The following is a 17,376-nucleotide window of genomic DNA, read 5'->3' as shown; positions in this document are numbered from 1 at the left end:
CGTCTCCGGCGGCCTGACAGCCCACGGGTCTTAGGCCTTACTGGCTCCCCGAACAAAGTGCTTGATCCCAGAGGGCTCTCAACATTGATTCCTGGTTACTTGGAGCAAAAATACATACAGGTGGACCCGCACAGAGATCGCAGCGCAGGGGTCCCCTCCTCCAGAAATCAGAACATGGAGGGCAGACCCAGGCTACGTCCCTAAAGGCGTTGAGAGAGGCTCGCAGAGAGGCTGGGCTTTACGTGACCCGGTTAATTCATTCAGGATTGATAGCTGAGAATTGCCTCCATCTCCTGCCTGCACCCGCAGCCTCAAGGAAGACTCAAAGGAAGCTAGTGGCTATGCCTGGAACAACTTCTCTGACTTCTGGGTTGACGTCGGCGGCTCTACCTCGGCGGCTCTGCCTCGGCGGCTCTGCCTTAGCGCCCGGGACAAGGACGCGCGGGAGTCTCCGAGGCGCAGGGGTGGGAGTTCGACCTTCGCCGGAGCCGGGAGCTGCGGACTTGCAGGAGGCTCTGCGCTCTTTCCCGCTCCCAGCCCCCTGGTGGCTGCCTCGGCAGGAACCCAGGCCCCTCGGGCGCGCTCCGTCGTCATTCTGTCTACATAGGTGGTTGGCCGGAGGCTGAAACCGAGCCATTCTGGGTACCCTAGGGGACAAAGGCAGATCGGGAGACTCTCTACCCCCAGCTCTGGAGAACCGTGCCTCACAGTAGCTGGGGTCGAATGACCCTGGTCTTCAGCCGCTAAACCTTGGGAAATTTTGAGGCGTAAGTTGTACTGCGGAGCGCGCTGGAGGCTCTCTGTTCCATCAAAATCTGGGTCTTGCAGATAGAGCGTGCACATACAATCCCTAACACAAGCGCCGCGTGTGCAAACGCTGTACCCAGCCAGAAGTAGGCGCTGCGGTGGCTCCTGGTGCAGCAGGGACGACGGTGCGCCCTGAGGCTCTCCTCCCCTCCCCTCCCCTCCCCTCCCCTCCCCTCCCCTCCCCTCCCCTCCCCTCCCCTCCCCTCCCCTCCCCTCCCCTCCCCTTCCCTCCTCTTCCTTCCCCTCCCCTCTCCTCCCCTCTCTTCTCTCTTTTTCTCTCCTCTCCCTCCCTCTCTTTTTTTTTCTGAGACAGGTTCTCTCTATGTAGCCCTGGCCGTCCTGGAACTCAATCTGTAGACCAGGCTGGTCCCCAACGCAGAGATCCTCCTGCCTCTGCTTCTAGAGTGCTGGGATGAAAGGAGGATGCCACAACAGCCCAGCTGACCCCTTTCTTAACTCAAGTTCTCCTGTTGGTCTATGACCCTTTCCTCTCTTGGTACCTTCCTATTCTGAAACCCATCAAGCCCACCCAGATGCCCTTAGTGCTCCCAGAACCAGGGCTCAGCACTGTGGAATATGGCAGACTGCAGCACATAGGGTTCCTGGAAATCGGGGACAGTACCCTAGACCTACAGTGGGGTGTCCCAGAGGAGATCCAGGAGCTGTCCTGGTGGCTTGGCTAGGGCAGGATTTTGGCCAGAGTGAGAAACAGCTTCCTGTGTGAAGCCTGTAGATTGCCAAGGGCCTGGTGGTTTGATTTCCTTGATGTTGCTGGCTCCACCTTCCCCTGAGACTCTTCCTGTGCCCAGAGCCACCTGGTTCTTGTCTCAAGGCAAATGCTGACCCATTGGAATGTCTAGGTCCTGAGGCACTGACGATTGCAGGTTGAACATAGACAAGTGGGGACAGAAGATACAAGCGTAGGCAAGGTAATGAGATGGGTGAAGACAGGGCCCTCACCTCAGCTGAGAGGACAGCCTCACACTGTTGGTCTCCTGCCCCTATCTGCCTCCCATACAGCAGCATGGCTGCTGTGTTCTGGAGTAAGTGTCCAGCAAGATGTCCAGAGAGGATCTGGGGAGAAGGAGGGTCAGGCTGGATGGGCACTACTAACTTCCCAGGTCACCAGGCCCCCCTGCAGGCTAGAAGTCCCCACAACTCTAGAACAAACAAACAAGCAGACAGACTGATGGACAGCCAGGGTCTGAGCCTGTTGATTTAGCTGCCCACTTGGCGGAAGAAGCCAGCCACATGGGGAGTCCGCTGTCCATCTTCTAGCCATAAGAGCCCCTTACCCCAGGTAGTCAGGCAGAGGTGTGGTACAGGGCCTCTGAGGACCTAGGTTCAGGCTTGGGGAGGGGGGCGGCAGGAAAAGGTCAGGGGAGCAGGCAGCTGAGGAAAACAGCCTCTTCCCCTCCCCTTTTTGGACACAGCAGGAGTTACTGTCCAAAGAAGGAGCCAGTGGCTCTTAGGAGGTATGCTGACTCAGGGTGAGTGGCCGGAAGGCCTTGCCAAAAATCATACAAGATTCCTCTTGTCTGCAGAGTACCCAACAGTACACATACTGCCACACAGGAGCACTTGGGAGCACTTGTTTGAACATGACTACATATATGGGTGAGCATGCTCACCCATAATGTATGCCACCATTGGCATAACTGTCTTCACGCACAGAACTGAATGGGGATGAAAACATACGAGTGCAGGGACGCGTTCATGCATGTTCACACTGGACATGCAGACGCTTTCCCAGAGCGCGCACACACACACAGAGATCTGATCACACGTGCAGGCTTGCCACCCATGTAGGTTGCTGTAACTGGTCTTCACTGGTACTGACACACGTTCTGGAAACTTAAGTGGACTTTCGATTGCCCCTGTAGAGCCTGCGGCTGTGCGGTAAGGAAAGAATTAAATATATCGGTCCATGCGCATCTGCTGATCGCTAAAGGTAACACAGTCGGGTGATGGACTGTGGGGGGAGGGCTTATTGTCCAGGTCAGTGTCTTGAACACTACGTTACTAGAAGAGTAACCCAGGGGAACCTACCAGTAAAAGATGACCCTTCAGAATGGGTCCACCTGGAAGGCACTATCCATGCTAAGCTGCTATCCTGAGTCTGATACGTTGGTAAGGGAGCCAGTTCTGAAGGCCTAGAATCCTGGCGATTACTGAATATACTGTCTTTTTTATAGATGCTTAAAGTTAGATAAACGCACGGAGAATATCTTTCAATAAATTTAGTTTATTTATGTCCGTGCACGTGTGTCTTTGTGTGTTCGTGCGAGCCCCGCACACAGTTCCTGTGCAAGTCAGAAGGGCGGGTCAGATCTCCCGTACGTACAGGCTGCAGTGAGCCGCCATGTGGTTTCGAGGATTTGAACCCAGGCTTCCTGCAAGAGCAGCCAGTCTTCTTAAACACGGAGCATCTTCATAGTCCCCCAAAAAGAGAGCACTTTGGTTTTGCTTGAGGCAGGGGCTCATGGTGAAGCCAGGGTGACCTTGAACTCTCGTACCTGACTCCGACACCTGAGTGCTGGAGTTGTAGGCATTTTCCACACACCCAGCTAAACTTGCACCTTCTTTTGAGATGCGGGCAGTTAATTCAGATCCTCATACTCATTGCAGCAACAGAGCTGAACTGCTTAGAGAAATTCTTATATTTGTGGTGAAGCTTTTCCTCATAAGCACTTTTCTTGCCTCCCCCTGTCCTCCCCGCGCTTTGTTCTGCCTCCAGGACTCTGACTTCCCCACTGGCATGGTCTCTGGCCAGAAGTTTGGTCTGATGTCTTGAGTCTGTGTGCCCAGAGCCTGTGCAGGCAAATCTCCACCCTCTCCCTGGCTCTACTTTCTCAGGAAGCTCCCGCTAGCTTGGAGATTAAGCTGTCTAGCCTTTCACAAGCACAGGGATGCTGCTGTCACACAGCAGGGAGGATAAAAGAACAGAAGAGTCCAATGGGCGAGATGCATGGAGTCCCTTTGTCACAGGCCCGAGGGGAGCCAATGACACTCTGGACGATGGGAACAGAGGCTTGGATATAGCGTGAGAGATACAGAGACTCCCTGGTGGGGGGCAAGTGTGCTGGCCAGGCTCTGCCAGCCCTGCTAGTACCACCCCATACAGATGTGGGGAAGGCCTGGAATGCTATCCCGAAGGAAAAGATGTCACTCCCTGAGACAGTGGCCCTATCTTCTTGTCCTTTTAGAGCAGAGGAGCCATGAGAATGATATGGCTCACTTGTGAGACAAAACCCCATGGTGAGATGCTCACCATGGTAGATACTATGCTGGGCCCATGGTCTCTGTGTTGTCACCTGGAAACAATGCCACAGACCCCAGGAAATAGACAGATCAAGCTCCTGCCTCTGCTGATGTCACCACTGATGTCACCCTTGGGCTTTCCTATGTCCCAGCTGGTCCCTGAGCACTCTGAGATGACCACTGGTTGCATCACACTGCTCAAGTCTGGCCTGGGGTCCCAGGAGTACACCCAAGGAATGTCCAGTTAGGCACCCTCTGCTCAATTACCATTGGTCCCTAAGTAACAATACAGCCTGCATTTCCCAGGTCCAAGAGCTGTCCCAGCCCCACCCAGGCCCTGACAAATCCCTTCTCTGGGGCTTTGCTGAGCTAGCTTGGAATTTCTCAAAAACAAACAAATGGGGGAGCCCAGAGCTGTGGTTCCCAGAGCTAACTAAGTAAGGTTCTTCCTGCGTTCACCTGAGTCTGAATTGGCTGAGGTTCCAGGCCTGCTAGGCTGAACCCAGGCTCAGCACCTCAAGTCAGGGCAGTACCAGCCGGTCCTGCCCCTCAACCATTTGCTGAGAATGGCAGGAGCCTGGGCAGTCAGTGAACAGGATCCATGACAGGGACAGCTACTGGTGACTGCCTGGGCTGAGGTATCTTGGTAGGTGCCTGGGGCTTGTATGGTCAGGGGATGGCCTGGCTTCATGTGGAGGTAACTCAAGGCAGCCATCAGGTGGCAGTGGTGTTGGGACCACAGCAGGACAGGGTGTAGTGGCTCTGTGGGAATGTGGGGGTGGGAAAGATGGGTTGGGGGAGGGGCTACAGAGCTGGGGGGGCTGGGGTTAGGGCAGGCTATCAGGAGGGGGCTCTTGCCAGGTGGTCTTAATCTCTTCAGTGAAATAGGAATCCTGGGGCGGGTGGGGGAGACGGGAGCTGAGACAGCTGTGGGACAGGGAACTGGCCTGACAGCCCAGGGGCCCCAGGCCAGAGCCGCCTGTGGTGCCTTCTCCCTAGCCAGTGTAGTACCCTGGATCATCCCTGGGCTAAGTTGCTTCTGCCTTCTTTACCACACATTTTCTCACAAAGATTTTCTCAGCTGGGAGGACCTGTCACACAACCGTGCACAGGGGTCTTCAAGGCAGTCTGGGTCCATTCTGCTTTGGTAGAAGTCACTACCCCATGCGGGTCCCCACTAAACTGTGGAAGCTCTGAGGTGGTGTGGGGTATGTGTGTGAGGCTGACACATGGAGGGGGAGGGGCCTCTGGTCAGGCATGGACCCCCCAAGCTTCAACAGCCAGCCCAACACTGGGGTTAGGATGGAGGGGACAGCCCCACTTAGTTGGTTGTCTTTTTCCCAGGGGATCCTCCCAGAGATGGGGAAACAGAGTCTGAAAGGAGATGAATAAAGCTGGCAGGATGGTAGGGAGGGACGGTCAAGGCAGCATGGAGGCACGATCCTTATACCAGATGTCCTAGGAAGACAGACAGATGGACAGGAGCCTCTATTGGAGCCCTGAAGACGGTCCAGCCCCTCTTTTCATGGTGTCTGCCAGGACCCAGTGACCAGAAGCCACGCCATAATGTGTAGGCGGGCGGGAGTCAGGTTGTCTCATACTGGCCAGGAACAAGCAGGCCCTGAGGCTTTTGGGAGCAACCACAGTGCCCACTAATCCAAAGGCCAGGGGGCGCCTGGAGAAACTGAGGGAGCACTCCTTGCTGCCACAGCAGGGAGCAGTCTAGGCAGGAGCTCCTGGATGACACCATGTGGACTTTCTGTGTTTTCCTTGATCCTGGATCCCATGTAGACTAAACTCCTGGTCCTAAGTCCCCTCTAGGTTCTCTGACCTGTTACCATGGTCAAATGAGCAGGTCTTGGGCTTGTACTCCTGTGGCTGAGGGGCCTTGGCTCTCATGCTCTGCTCCCTGACTTTCAGGACAGCTCTTCCCACACAGCATTTGCTTGTAGTCTTTCACTTTTCCTTCCTGGCTAGCTCAAGGTCCACCAAACACCAAGGCCAGGGACCTGGCTCACATCTGAGGAGTGTAACAAAAGAACTGGGTGTCTTGGTGAGTGGCCCCTGAGGCCTGTTAAGGCAATTCTTATGAGGTGGAGCTGGAACTGTGTGGCCTGTGGATCGGGAAAGTCACCCTTTGCTCAAGTAGAGATAGGACCAGCCCATGGGTCTTCTTGCGCCAGAACCCTCAAATCAGCACAGGAGAGAGAGGCCTCAGTGTAGCTCATGACACTCCCACTGGAGCTGTGCATAGCCAATTGCATGGCCGTCACACCCACCTCGCAGGGCGCTTTTGCAACTGCATACTTACTTTCGAAACATTTGCTCTGGGCAGCTGGAGTTTAATTTTTTTTTTATTTACATTTGGAGCGTTCAAACTGATTTACTGTTTAAGTCGGCAGGTAAGATTGTACGTGTTTCTCATGTGCAATACCAGCTCACCAAGGTGTGTATGTGAGCACTGTGGAAACTGTCAGAGGCAGACAGCAAGGGCATGACCTTGAAGAGTTATACGGTGCTTCTAGGACACTTAGACATCTCTCTTTTGGCATTTTTCAAGAATATGACTTGTGAGCTAAAGTACTTGGCTACCCTGAAGGTCTGTCCTTCACCCTCTCTTGTGTGAGTGTAACCACATGTCCTGGTCAGCGTCTCCCCAGCTCTCCCTCAACTCCCCCAGTCCCGACAACCTGCATTCTACTCTTTAGATGATAATCATTTAGACTGTGAGTGAGAACAGGTAGAATCTGTCTTCCTGTGCTGGCTTGTCCCTTGATTTCCTATCATTCTACTCTGGTAAAAGGAGATTGTGTGTGTGTGTGTGTGTGTGTGTGTGTGTGTGTGTGTGTGTGTGTGTATGAATGTCAGTGCCAGAGGTCAACCTCAGGCATGCTTCTCAAGAGCCATCTACTTCCCTTTTTGACACAGGGTCTCTCACAGTACCTGGTACTTGCCAATTAGGATATGTTGGCTGGTCACTGAGCTCTAAAGATTCCGTCTCCATTTCTCCAGCAGCCTTTTTTTTTTGTTTGTTTTTGTTTAATTTTGAGTGTTGGGACTGAACTCAGATCTTCACGTTTGCACAGCAAACACTTGACTGATTGAGCTCTCTCTCCAGCCAGCCCAGTGTGTGACGAGACAGTCTCCAGAGGTGCATGCTGTGCTTGAGCTTCCTGTGTAGCTGGCAACGACCATGAGACTAGTGACTGTTTTGTCTCCATATCCAAAGTGCTGGCAAGCACTACCAAGCACAGGCTGGATCTCAGTATTTTTAATGGAGGAGTTGTCTGCCACTGCACTTTCTTTTTCTGCTCCTCATTTGTGGATTCTCAGGTTGTTGCTATGTTTGGGCCATCATGGACAGCACTTTCATAAACACGCACACGCAGACAACACCTTTCATTTCCTTTGGTTGGAGACTGCTGAATTAAATGGGAGTTTAGTTCTTAATTTTTTAAGGAAACTTCAGATTGTTTCCCCTAATGGATAGACTTTTTTTTTCACCCCCAAGACAGTGTTTCTCTGTGTAGCCCTGGCTGTCCTGGAACTCACTCTGCAGATCAGACTGGCCTTGAACTCAGAGATCTGCCTGCCTCTGCCTCCCGAGTGCTGGGATTAAAAGCTCGCACCATCACTCTCTTCGCCCCGTCCACTGCGTGAATGAAGATCATTCTCAGCAATCAGACTGTCGACATTCCAGAAAATGTCAACATCATTCTGAAGGGGCACACAGTCATTGTGAAGGGCCCCAGGGGAACTCTGCAGAGGGACTTCAATCACATCTATGTGGAGCTGAGTCTCCTTGGAAAGAAAAAGGAAAGACAGTGTTAACAAATGGTGGGGCAACAGAAAGGAACTGGTCACCTGCAGTCACGTTCAGAACATGCTCAAGGGTGTGACACTGGGCTTCCGTTACAAGAGGAGGTCTGTGGATGCTCACCTCCCTATCAACGTCGTTATTCAGGGGAATGGGTCTGTGGTTGAAATCCAAAATTTTTTTGGGGTGAAGAATACATCCGCAGGGTTCAGATGAGGACAGGTGCTGCTTGTTCTGTGTCTCAAGCCCAGAAGGATGGATTAATCCTTGAAGGAAATGATATCGAATTTGTTTCAAATTCAGGCTCTGATTCAACAAGCTACAACAGTTAAAAACAAGGCTATCAGGAAGTTTTGGGATGGCATCTGTGTATCTGAGAAGGGGAACCGTGTAGCAGGCTGACCAGTGAGACCTCAGTTTCCCAGCTCCAGAAACAAGATCCTGATCACAAGGACAATTTGGGCTCTTTGGGGACAATAAAAGATTTATATATTGAAAAAAAAAAGCATGCTCCATCGACGCCCAACTAGAACTACTTTTCATTTTGGTCGACAGCATGTAAGGGACACCTTTCTTCATAACCTTTATTCTGGGTGTTTGGTGCTAGAGATACTGGCCATGTATTTGTCTCTTTTGAGAGGTAGTCAACATGTTCGTTGTTTGTTTGAGACAGGATCTCTTGTGTATCAGGCTGGGGTGGAACTTACTATGTAGCTAAGAATGATGATCTGGACCCTCTGATTCCCCTTGTCCCCACCTCCCGTGTGCTGTGCCTGCTTCCACTGCAGTCCTTGAAATGGTACCTGGGGCTTCGTGCATGCTAGGGAAATGCCCTACACGCCGAGCCATGCTCCCAGCCCTCTCCTTAGCCTTCTAAGGGGCTCTCAGAGGCTTAGTGGAGGGTTTGGGTGGCTGTTTGGTTTTGCTGTTGAGCTCTTTGGTTTCTGCCCCCTCCATGGAGAAGTACAAGTGCCCTGTGTTTTGCTCTGGCCTCCTCATTTGTACAATGGTCTCTGGCTTGGTGACATCCCCTCTGTCTATTTTTGCTGCCTGTGCTTTTGTCAGTAGTTTTTAGTTTGGTGAGACGAGACAGGGTAGACACCTGCAAAGCTATCATAAGACTGTCTTCCTGTCAATCAAAGCAGTTCAGGTCCAAGAGAAGAATGTTCTTAAAGATTTGCACGAAAAGGTATGCTTCCTGAAAGCCCTCCTTCCCTGTGGGCAGTAGGACACAGAGTCATGGGGGGCTAAGGGAACAGGCATCATCCTGACTCCGGCCCTTCTTGGATTTGCATCCTAGCAACAGAACCAGCTAGAGGACACCGGTCCAACTCCGCTCCCAGTGTCAGCATCTGCCCTAGGAGCAGAGACTCATCAATGTCTGCCAAGACACCGCCAACTCTGGGTCTCATTTGTACTGAACATAAACTGTCCTTGGTAGCCCAGAACTGGCAGTGTGTAGTATGATCACATGAAGGGCGATTTTCAACGTTGCAATGGAAGAAAAGAAAGGAAGAAGATAGAACATCCCAGGTTGGACCCAGAAATGGGAGCCTTGTAGCCCTGGCTTCCTAAGGGCCTGAGTTGAGAAGTTCCTCAAGTCTAGAAGCTCAACATCAGATCAAGCGACGCAGTAAGAATTCATCTTAAAATAAAAACAAAAACCCCGAAAATCTCCAATCCCCACATGTGTCAGCGTATGTTGTGCACACACACACACACACACACACACACACACACACACACACACACACCAGCCCCAGCCTATTGTTCAACAACCATTTCAAGAACAAACAGGGCTGGAGAGCCGCTCAGCAGTTAGAGACCCTGCAAAGGATCAGAGTTGGGTTCCCAGCGCCAAATCGCACGTCCTAACTGTAATCCAGGTTTCAGAGGATCCAACATCCTTTTCTGGTCTCGTGTGTGTGTGTGTGTGTGTGTGTGTGTGTGTGTGTGTATGTGTGTGTTTTTGTGTGTGTGTATGTGTTGTGTGTGTGTGCGCACGCACAAAAGGTCATACACATCAAATAAAAATAGAAAAGTCTTGAAAAGAACTGAAATGATCATTTTAACCTCAGCACACTACATAACACTTACTTCATACACCACAGATGTCGGCCCCTGCCAACCGAATCTTCATTTAATACAAATGGTGGTGGGTGAATTAGCAAGTGTGGATGTGGCAGACATTGTTCCAGGGTCCATATGTCCTAGCTTCCTGGATTCCAGATACCACCTTCTTCACTGCATACGTTACCCCTGCTAATGTAGCCTCATGTATCCTTTAAGGCTGGGTGCCTCCCGGTCAGTGCTCAGGCCCTTCTAAAGCTTCTGGTAGGCCCCACCTCTCCAAAACATTTAGTCTTTGTCTCAGTCCCCATCCCCAGAGTAGCTCCCATGCCAGTGTAGACAGCTAGGATCAAGCATCTTGGATTTCAGATACAGAGACACCCCCCTAACTGGTGGCAGCTGACACCTGAGTCCACCCTACCCAGTAGCCAGGAACAGGGGTGAGTGACCTGGCTGAAGACAGCCACCATGGGAAACAAGAGAGCTCGGTGTCACTCATTCCTGTTCTAGAAGGGACAGAACAGGGTAAGACTGTGGGCATCTACATGGAGCTTGGATTAGCCAGGGGTTCTTCCATAGCCCAGCCTGGCCCTTCCCCGGGTGCTCCCACCCCTCCTGCTATCTGCCTGCCCCCCCTCCTGCTGTCCACCCTGCACCCCAGGCAGAAAATGGCATTTCCTTTGGCCCCGCCCCAGGGAGCGGCACAGATCTGGCAAAACAAACAGGCTGCTCCTCCTGTGACTGCTGACTGCTGATGGATGGCCAAAGCGGCTGGCCGTGCTGATGGACAGACACTCGTCATGTGTGGGCCAGGGCAGGCCAGCTCAGACACACAGGAGCAAGCATGAGCTGAGGTGCAGGATCCACTCATTCTGAGACTCTTCCAGGGTGGATAGCCAGGGGGCTCCCTCAGTCTCCATCTCCAATGGGATATAAGAATTCTATTCAAGACCCCTTCTGCAACTGAGGGACAAGTGTGGTCCTTCAAGGCCTAGCTCCCACTATTGCCCCAGGACACTCTTGGCCCTTCGGGCTGAGTTTCCCCCCACAGGCCTTTGCCTGCACTCACAGCTACACATGTGAGCACACACTGCCCGGGCCCCAGTAAAGCCCAAGCAGGCTTCTTAGTGCTGTGATTATGGGGTAGGCTTGGCAACAGGGAGGGAAATGTGGAGTTCAGTCCTGGGGAGAGGACATGGGGAGGGGACCCTGGAGAGGGGAGTCCTGGAGAGGGGACCCTGGAGAGGGAGTCCTGGGGAGGGGATCCTAGGAAGAGGGTAATGGGGGAAGGTGTTGGTGTGAGCACAAGAGCAGGGCCTGGGCTGAAATGCCTCCCAGACCTAGCCACTGCCTATAAAGTTTCTAGTTCCATGTCAGCCCCTCTGGCCCTCCCCATAGTGATGGAGTCCTTGCTGTACAGATAGGTAAACTGAGAATGAGACCAGTCTGGCAGGAAGCACACAGGCTCAGGCAGCCCTTCCCCCGTCTTCTTCTGCTCATGCCGAGCTTAGAGTATTCCGGTTCTGACTGCTGGTCAACTGTGAGAGCCCAAGGAACCCACCCGCATCCCCACTTCCCAGCCCATACATACAGGCCACCCAGCTGGCGGCTGGCTGGAGAGGAAGGGGCAGCTGCAGCCAGGCCTCTGACCCTCCACTGCTCAACTCCACTGAGGCAGTCTGGCCCAGAGGAAGTTTCGGAGACCCCTACTTCCTGAACCTCAGAGGGTAGGGCAGCCACTTCCGGCAAGAGCCCTTGGCCCTGGCCTCAATGCCTTCTGCGTGCCCTGTGGTCCCCCAGTCCCCCCGTGATGTGCTTCCTGTGATGGGGGAAGAGTTAAGGCTGGGACCCAGACGTTCATTCAGATCCTGGGTCAACAGGGCAGGAAGCTGGGGAGAGGGAGAGGACTGAGCTGTGAGTATCACACACACACACACACACACACACACACACACACACACACACACACACACACACTTACACCTGCCAAGCTGGAACTGACAGTTGAGCAGGATGGTGGTCTCTGGCCAGATCTGTGAGTTCAAGACAGAGAGAGAACAGTCTGTACAGCTGTTGCTTTCCTAGCTGGCCAGACTCAGGAGCGCAGAGTGCCACGCCCCCTAGGAGACACACTGTTTTAATGACAACTGCTACAAACTACCATTATCCAAGCAGGGTCTCCCAGGCCTTTAATCCAAGTACTTCAGAGGCAGAGGCAGGCAGATCTCTGTGAGTTCCAGGCCAGCCAGGGCTACACAGAGAAACCCTGTCCAAAACAAAACAAAAACAAACAAACAAAAACCCCAAACATTTGAGTAGGATGCTCCACCTGAGGAGCCGTCCTGACTGCTTTAATTGGTGTGGGAAGACCCGCCTCCCCAGTGTTGGCCGTGCCTTCTGATAGCTGTCTGACAAGTGAAGCTTCCCTACCTTCTTCTGCACAGGGTCTCCATCTCCTCCAGAGGGGATTTGCCTGTTGCTGCTGCTACTTCCTCTCCTGATGGCAGAAGTGCACTAAGGGCCAGCAGTTCTTCTGGAAATTTCCCAGAACTAGGACTTCGAGACCCGTGGCCTCCTGAACAAAGGGCAGTCTATCAGGTTGTCACCCTCTCCGGTGTGTGACAGCCACTACTCCCTCTGCTGGGGCTCTGGCCTCTCAGGTGTGGAGCAGCCCTTGTCACTATTTTGAAGTAAGCCGATTTGATAGATGGCATGTTTATTTATTAGACTGTATAGGCATAGACACATATTCATTCTATCAGTTCTGTTCCTCTCCGGAGCTGTGACTAGTACAGTGGCAGATGACTCCAGAGCCGGGCATGTGTGCAGGAATACGGCAGATGGCTAGGAACCCAGCATGGGGGCCTGATCATATCCACTCTGCCTGGGTTTATAGCAAGAGATCTCACAGAAGCCCTCGGGTCTGAAGTCTTCAGAGTCATATCTACCAGTCTTGGGGTGATGGGGCACGCTGATCCTCCATGCTGGCACGAGGGCAGGAAACCTAAGCTCTGGCTCAGGCTGGTAGAACGGAGTCAGATCTAAGGCCTGAGTCAGATCAAGGAGTGTCCCTGTGCACCAGCAGAGGCAGTGTGGCTTATGAGGATCACTTCCTGCCTAGCAGCATCCTATGAGACAGGCTGGGGTCAGGGTCCCCCCCAGAAGGGTGCAGGGAGCTCCAGGAGAGAACAGTTGCACTGTCTGCCCAGCCCCTGGCTGTCCTCCTAGCTCCCCAGTCTTACTGTGCCCCCTGAATTTTCCACAGTCATCCCGCTCAAGCTCCATGGGTGAATTAGGGCCCAGTCCCTGCTCAGGCTTTACTTTCCCACATGAACAACAACGAGATCCCAGGCCCTTCTCCGTCCATTAGCTAAGGAACAATGCGTGAGGTACTGGGGGCACAACCTCAGGCAGTCACCGGGCCTCAGCACTCTTCCTGAGCCACCAGGCCAGGCTTGGGCAGTCAGCCCAGTCCAGCTGCCCGGCTCTGGGCCCCAAGAGGGGGTCAGGAGCTCAGCACCACCCCTGTGGCCTAAATATAACCCAAGCAGGCGGCTGGCCTGGAATAGAGACCTCTGTCAGCCACGAGCAGGTGTGGTAGGAGGATAGTCATCCTGATTGGCAGCAGAGTGGGTGGGCGGGCAGGCGGCCAGGCACAGGTCATGTGAGTGTCCGGTGGCAAGGCTGAGGGCAGAGCTCTGTGTCCTCACAGGACAGCCTGGTGCCCGTCTTGCCCACTCACCCATGCCCCATGTCTAGGCTGCTGACAGCTTCTTAGGAAGGATGGACACCCAGCACAGCAAACTGTCCTGGCCGCTGTGGCTGGCCACATTCTGGTCTCATGGGAAGAGACCTGGCCAACCAGTCAAGCTCTGCCACTGAGCATACTTGAAGTCCTGTCTCTAGTACTGCCCAGTGTTCCTCTGTCCTTTACTCTGGAGCGTCCTGACCCCTCTCTCCTCAAGCCCCCTGTCGCCCTGTGATTTTGTCCTCTCCCTCTTCCATGGCAGCTGCTCACATCCCCCACCTCTCCCAGCAACCCTGAGCCCCTCGGCCACCTCCACTTCTTGGCCAGTGTAACTGGACTTGTGCTCCAGCCTCCAGACTGGACGTAAGGTCTTCTGAGCTCCGTGTCACTGGGTTAGGATTAGGGCTCTAAACAGTGCAGTTTGGCCTGGTCCACTCTCAGACAACATCCTGGACTTTAGGTCTTGTCAGCCCTGCCTCCCAAGCCCAGGACGTGCCCATCCGTGGCTTCAGCTCCATGTCTTCCCAGCATAGGCCTGCTCTTCTCTTCTCTGTAGCTTGGATTGTTAAATACACTGAAAACCACCACTGAGGTCTGGAAGGATCCTGATTTCTAAGTGTGCCAAGACCCTGGTGCAGCGATGACAGCCACTGGGGAGGTAGAGACAGAGACAGAGGTAGCCTGAGGCATGGTAGGGTCTAGAAGTCTCAATTGACTCTGTAGGAGCAAATGTGGACGGCCGGAGGCAAGAGTCATTCAGACTGCTCTGAAGGGAGTTTTTGCTGAGTACCAGGTGCTTGTTCAGTTCCTGTCATGTGCCTAGCTCTATGCTCACCATGTGTCTGAATGCCAGAATTGAGCCTTAGGAAGGAGCCACAGGGACTATGGTCTGATAAGAGTCTTGAAGAGTTGGTCCTGTTTGTCTAGCTGCAGTGACCTTCTGATGTCTCTTGGACAGCTCTGTGATGAGCAGCTCCTTCCCAGGAGGTCCCAAGGGGAAGAACGCTCCTGTTTTCCAGGGTGCTATCCTGAGGAAGAGAGATCAGGGGGCTCGGCATGGCTGGACAGGGGCTGACAGGTAGGACACACCAGCATGGACAGGCAGTCTGCCCCTCTTACTAGGCTGCTGGGACCCCAAAAGGAGGAACCCAGTTCCTGGCCCTGCCCACACAGGCCTGGGTAGGTAGGGGCTGTGGTATGAACTTGTTTGTTCTTCGGCCCGTCTTTCCAGTTTGGAGTCTGGGTGTGCAAGTGGGGCCAGGGGCCTAGACACAAGGGAAGGGGCTCTGACAGGGTGTGGATGGGGGAAGGGGCGGGGCCGGGTGCTGTCCCTGCCTGCTACCCTCACCTACCACTCTGAGCTATTTATCTCCCAGTGGTGCCCTGGATGTAGGGTCTCCGGGAGGGTCCCAGTTCTGGAGACCGTGACCCTCTGACCCAGTGACCTCAGGAGTCCTAATTAATTCAGTCTCCTCTGCTTGGTGCTTATGGGGCTCTTGACCTCTGTGTTCCTCTGAAGGGGACCAAGAGGGTTCTACTTCCTCCTCCTGGATCCCCAAGTCCTATTTTTTGTTTTCTTAACTACAACTTCCTAAGTACCTCTCTCCCTTCCAACAGCTTCTGCCCTTTGCTAAATATATGTGAAGAAACCAAGGCACAAAGAACGGACGATGTGGGGGAAGGAGGTGTCAAGGGGCAGCTGTGGTTGCTATTGTTGCTGTGGGACACCTGGCCTCCAGTCAGGGGCTCTGTGGGCATGAGCCCCTGTGGGCACTTTCCTGGCTCCAGATTGACAGAGGTGTGACCACAGATACCACCAAGTTCTGGTCTGTGACGAGTTCAAGGCCGTGCGCAATTGGCCAGACCAGAGTCTATGAACAGCATCTGTCCCCAGGGTAGGGAACAAGGCAGCAGAGGCCAATGGGAGTGCTGTTCCCACCCTCTTGCCAGCAACCCTTCCACCAATTTCAGAACCAGGAGCCCGGAGGCCCAGGAGCACCACAGAATATGTATCCTCAAGCAAGGCAGTAATAGTGGCAGGCCTATCCCCTTGGCACAGGAAGACGGCACAGAAATGGTTGAGCTTGGCAGGTTGTGAAAATGGTGGAAGGGCAGAAGGGATGGCAAGCAATGGCCCCAGGTCAGCAGGGACGTCCATCCACCAGGCTGGTGGGGAAGCTGAGCTCAGACTGACCAGGAGCTCCACAGGGAGGTGCGAATGCTAGGTTTCTCTTCAGGGTGTGCTCTGCTCTACCCCAGCCATCAGAGCTCTGCCCTGTCTGCAGGCCATGGGTCAGAGCAGAGAGTTAAGGTGAGCACACAGCTAGGTTGGCTCGGGGGTCCCAGGAAGGCTGTCCTCTCTTTCTGGACCTCAGTTTCTCCATCTGTAAAATGGTGAAAATTGCCCAAGAAGAGTTGTGACTACTCTGCCAATCAAGAAACCCAGATCTGAGGACTGTGGTCTGGGATAGCTGAGACTGTTAATATAGTCCATACTAAAAGAACCCCAGAGTAGCCTTCCTCTTTTGCTGTGCCCCTGCATTCCTGGCTGGACCAGTCCTGTAACATACTTTAAGATTAGATCCTTGCTGGTCTTGGTGGTGTAAGCCTTTTAATCTCAGAGCTCCAGAGGCAGAGGCAGGCAGAGCTCTGTGAGTTCCAGGCCAGCCTGGCCTACATAGTGAGACCCTTTCTCAAACAAACAAACAAACAAACATCTTAGGTTTTGGCTGCCCCCACACAACTCCGGCTGCCTTGAGATGAACTGTCCTCCTCCCAGTATGCTACGTTCTAACCTTTGGGGCTGCCTGGGAGGAAGTGAACTCAGGGACAAAGCTTCATGCCCCTCTCTTACCCAGGCCAGGAGGAATTCTTTCTCCCCAGTGAGGGGAAGAATCCTATCTTGTGTTTCTGTCACTATGTTTCAGGATGCAGCACACAGATCACCACTTTCATGCCTGTAACCAAGACAGACATCAACAGTGGATCTCAAATCTCTCTCCTTACTGGATGCAAAGGCTCAGCTCAAAACTGAACCCTGGACATGGAAGTGCTCACCCTGACGGTGCCTAGGGCAGCTGGTTGTATACTTGGTCCTGGTGCAGAGTGGACTTCTGATTGCCTCACTTGGGCGTGGAGACCTGAGAGAGAGAGAGACCCTCAGGTTGCAAGCCCCACAGATCTTCCTCCCCTGTGCTCCAGGAGTTTCTTGCACTCCATGCTCCCTGCTGTCAGAAACTGCCACCCAGGGAACAGAGCGGCAGGTGGGGGTCTGCTCCTCTGTGCTGGCCCTGCCCCCATGAGGCTAAATGGACGCCTTGGTGCAGTTCAGGGCCCCAGAAACATTTGCTTTAAGTCTTAAAATATCAGGTTCCCCGCATGGCAGGACTTCCCTGGGGGCTGGCAGCAGGCAGGAGGGATTTTGAGAGTAAGATTCCCCCTGGCTCCGCCCCACTGGCCTCCACTGAAGCCAGGCAAATGTGGGTAAGCCGACTGGGCTCCCATTCCCCTGCTGGGGGGATCTCCCGCTCACCAGTCCACCTCAGCTTCTGTGTTGCTGCTCCGTTCTCTTCACAGCGCTTGCCCTGATGGAGGCCAGGCCCTGACAGTCTTGATACCAAGCCTCATAGTTTAAGCTTGATTCCACAGGACCAAATGATATCTTCAGCTAAAG

The sequence above is a fragment of the Rattus norvegicus genome, chromosome 11 (assembly GCF_021556685.1).
Source record: "Rattus norvegicus strain SHRSP/BbbUtx chromosome 11, alternate assembly SHRSP_T2T, whole genome shotgun sequence".
Lineage (NCBI taxonomy): Eukaryota > Metazoa > Chordata > Mammalia > Rodentia > Muridae > Rattus > Rattus norvegicus.
Note: the sequence above shows the minus strand (reverse complement) of the source record.